Source organism: Homarus americanus, unplaced genomic scaffold (assembly GCF_018991925.1).
Source record: "Homarus americanus isolate GMGI-L3 unplaced genomic scaffold, GMGI_Hamer_2.0 scaffold32583, whole genome shotgun sequence".
NCBI lineage: Eukaryota > Metazoa > Arthropoda > Malacostraca > Decapoda > Nephropidae > Homarus > Homarus americanus.
This window is the reverse complement of record NW_024713129.1, coordinates 31,970,163-31,974,492: the sequence shown is the minus strand read 5'-3', so window position 1 is coordinate 31,974,492 and position 4,330 is coordinate 31,970,163. Positions and strand designations below refer to the sequence as shown.

The window sequence follows — 4,330 nt, the reverse complement described above, 5'->3', positions numbered from 1 at the left end:
GTGGTAACGATAAGATTTTTGCCGCTAAGAAGAGAAAGCAGGAGGAACGAGTCGAGAAGCAAATGTCGAAACAGGGAAGGTTCGCAGCCTGTGAACCAAGCAGCAGTGATTCGAGACCTCAAACCTCTGTGGTGGCTGACACCCCAACGGAAGTAGAAATGGAGAAAAAGGACACAGCGATACAACCTGGCAGGTACACATCAAAGCACCCTTATGTGACGGTTCAGCTTCCACGTCGCATTCTCCAAGAGCCAGCATTAAAGGAACTCGCTGACCGTCTTCGGATATCCAATAACGAAGTAAGTGTATCCATAAATGTGTTTGGAATGTTTGAAATTTCTGTTAATTATTTGATAAGCACTTAAACAGTCGACATTTTCTACTGACACCCTTACCTGCTTTTGCTCGCAGATAGTTTCGGTGGTCGCAGCAGTGCTGCGCTCTGCTAACCCGCCAGGCGATCTGTCTGAGTTCCGGATCTCGAGAGAGACTGCGAGACGGGCGCGAGCTTCACACCGTCGTCAGGTAGCTGCCGCACAAAGGGAAGCCTTCACGCCTCCACCACATGCAGTGGTGCACTGGGATGGTAAGCTGGTTAAGGTGAGAACACGTTTAGGTACTACATTAATATTTTACCAAAGCCTAGACTATTGTAATATATTGTTAGAAATGTATCAAATCATTAACAAAAAGCTTGGAGAAAAAGGCAGCCTTGATAATTCTTCATTATCTGTCTGAATTTTTATATTTCTCTCATTTCAGAACGTCGTGGGAGAAGAAGAACACCAACAGGCCATCTTCATCTCAGGGCGCGGCCATGAGGAAGGGAAGCTGCTTGCTGTCTTGCCAGTGAAGGACGGCACTGGCCTGACCCAGGCACGCGCAACAGCTCGTGCTATCGAGGACTGGAGCTGCGCTTCAAACGTCAAGGCACTGTGCTTTGATACAACGTCGTCCAACACAGGGCGAGTCCAAGGTGCGGTTGTCCATCTGGAGGCGCTGCTGGAAAAACAGCTGTTGAGGCTTGGGTGCAGACACCACGTCATGGAACTGGTGGTGAGAGCCGCTGCCAGCAACATCTTCGGCAAAACATCGGCCCCTACGGACCCTCTCTTCCAGACTCTTAAGAAAAGGTGGAGTCAACTAGATCACTCTCAGTATCTCAGGCTGGACATTGCAAATCTACCAGAGTCTGACTGGCTCAGTCACCTCCGACACAGGACCGTTAGCTACCTGCTGACCGTCACAGAATGGGCCAGAGAGGATTACCGAGAAGCGACAGAACTAACGCTCCTCGTCCTCGGTGTGAATCCTCCGCGCGGCACGCACTTTCTGCGTCCTGGCGCATGTCACCACGCTCGCTGGATGGCGAAGATCATATACTACCTCAAGATCTACATGTTTAGCCACCAGCTAGAACTCAGCAGTGACCTGTGCGTCAAGCTGCAGAGGATGGCGATCTTTGTGTCTCTGCTGTACACACCGGCGTGGCTGAAATCACCAGTAGCCGAGGATGCGCCTGTGAATGACCTGCAACTGCATCACGAACTCCTCCGCTACAGGGCCGTGGACTGTGAGGTGGCTGATGCGGCGCTGGCGGTCGCGAGCCGCCACCTGTGGTATCTAAGGCCACAGACCGTCGTTCTGTCGCTGTGCAGCGAGAAGTTGAGTGCGGCAGAGAAAAAGGAGATGGCGACCAAATTGAGCTGCCTAGAAGAAACGAACGACTACGCCAACGACAACTTGGTCATCCAACAGACTACACGGCTTTCCGACCTGATAGATGAACGTTCATGGATGATCTTCAAGGAGCATCATGTGTGCGGCACAGCATGGCTGATGTCACCGGTGGAAGACTGGGAGAAAAACGAAGAGTTCATGAAGCTGAAAGATTTCTCCAGAAGCCTGAAGGTAACCAATGACGTGGCCGAAAGGGGAATAAAGCTTATGCAGGACTTCATTGGTTCAGTCACGAAGGATGAGCAGCAGCTGCCGGCGCGTGAGAATGGTACATGTGGGTACTCAAACACAGGCCTCACCAACGTCTTGTATGTACAGGTGGGCTTGTATCTTCTCAGGCATCAGTTTAAAACGCTTTAATTTGTCTGCAGCGACTTTGGCTTTCTTTATTCTGTCCTTCACGTGAGACGAGATGCCCGTCCGAGAGATGATGAGGCCGATCAACATGCCTTGTTTAATCTCTTCGTCGTCAATCATCAACGGAGCCGGCTTGAATTTGGCTATGGGTATTACCTCGAATTTCATTGTGTTTGTTATTATCTTCCATTTATTTTCATACCCCAAGATATCCTCGATTGTCCGAGCAGTGAGTCGCGCCATCCTGGGCAGGTAACGATCTGTGTCACATCGTCGGCATACATGACGTACTCGCTACCGACGATTGGGGTTGGCAGGTCAGCCGTGTAGAGCGTGCAAAGGATTGGTGAGAGACAAGAATCATGAGGCATGCCGTTCGAGAGTGAGAATTCTTCTCCACAATGTTCTTGCATCTTGATTTTGGCTCTGCGGCTCGTAATGAAGTTGCACAACAGGCGCATCAGGTTTTCGGGTGGCCCCAGTTATATAATCTTATACTTTGTCAAACGTCTTGCTGACGTCCCTCAGCACTACGTTGCACTGCAGGCAGCCAGTCGTGGCGTTGGCGATCGCTCGTAGGCCTGGGCTATGGCAGTGGATGTGCCTCGGTACTGGCGGAAGCCGAAATGGCGGGGATTATGCACGTCTTCGTCCTCATGATACATCCGCAACCGCTTGTTTACTATTTTTTCGAGGATTTTGGCTGGTACCTTTAGTAGGGATATTGGTCGAAAGTTTTCGACTTTGTTTGGAGGCTTCCTTGCTTTTGGTATGAGGCGGAGAACGTCATTTTGAACATCTTAGGGAAGTATCAGAGGCAAGGCAGGCAGTGCATATATGAGCAAGCCTCTCTATCATGTTGTCGGGGGAGCTTCCTTGCTTTTGGTATGAGGCGGAGAACGGTCATTTTGAACATCTTAGGGAAGTATCAGAGCAATGCGCTCCGTCAATGCTTTTGTCCACCAATCTAGTGAAGTCAGTGTGTGCGAGCGGCTGGAGCAGGTGCTGATGGTCCTGCAACTGACCTAAAATGTCTTCCTCAAACTCCCTGTTGATATCCTCGTTCTGTTTTTCAGTAATGGCAAAGATCTTCCGTAAATTTCGCCGATGTAATTGTTCTTGGCTTTCCTCCTCGAATATTTTCACGTTGTTTTGGTCGAGCAGGTAAGGGACTGTGTTATAAGTGGAACCTATCAGTCGATTGATCCCTTTCCAGAAAGCAGAAGAATCGCGGTAATTGTTGGCTGCCTCCCACACCAAGGTCGCCCACTTTTGTTCATGTAGACGTTTGCTCTCGTGCTGCATGTCCGTCTGTAGCTCTAGGTACCGGTCTCTCAGCTCTTGCGTCCACCCGCGGATACTGGCTAGCTGCCTCACATGATCGTACTGGACACTGAGCTGCCTCAGCTGGTGACTAGTGTGAGGATCGGGAATGGTCCTGTGGGTGGTGGTCGGGATGTTGTTATCCATCTCTGTCTTCACATCATTGTACCATTGTTCGACCGCGTCGTTGATGTCATTGGGGCTGGCCTCTTCCAGGTTCCTCCCCTGCTTGAGACTGAGAGACTCCTTGAAGGAATTCCAGTCTGCCCGTTTGAGGTTTGACCTGATGTTGGTGGGGGTCATAAAGGGATTGGATGAGAGCGTCACGACAACTGGCAGGTGGTTTCTGGTAATGATGGGTCCGGCGGTAACGTGCCTGTTCCGGACGGCCTCGTTGTTGGAGAGGATTATGTCGGGTGTTGTGGCACTAGCAGGTCTGATCAGTGTCGGGAAATCTGGCCAGAGGTGTTGCAGTTTACCTCTACTGATGTTATCAAAGAGCGCCCCGCCGACGTTGTTCTCATTACCGTGACAAAGATCCTCCTCCTCCTCCTCCTCCTCCTCCTCCTCCTCCTCCTCCACCCTTGCCTTCTTGTCCTCATCAAACCATATATTACGCCGGAGTCATAAAATCGTATTTTTTTTTAAGTTGAAAAGTGAGACATAAAAAGCGAAACTCCTTTTTCAACGAGATGTGGGGTTCCCATCCTCTTTTAAAGTGAAGCAGACAATTGAATCCCTTATTTTTTCGTGAGATGGAGAATCGAATAAGTTTTTAGAAGTTGATGGATAATTGAACTCCTTAATAGAGTAAGGCAGATAAACGGATATCCATTTTAAAGTGTGATACTCGAATCCGTTCTTAAACTGAGACAGGGATTCGTATCCCTCTCCAATGTTGCAAAGAGCT

General features: G+C 49.7%; 1 long non-coding RNA gene across 1 annotated transcript; it reads left to right on the top strand.

Annotated features, from left to right (window-relative positions):
* The first annotated feature begins 243 nt into the window (after positions 1–243).
* LOC121871373 lies at positions 244–790 on the top strand. Its single transcript, XR_006089863.1, has 3 exons — positions 244–299; positions 412–600; positions 763–790. It is a non-coding gene; the product is annotated as an uncharacterized LOC121871373 (long non-coding RNA).
* The last annotated feature ends 3,540 nt before the right edge of the window (positions 791–4,330 follow it).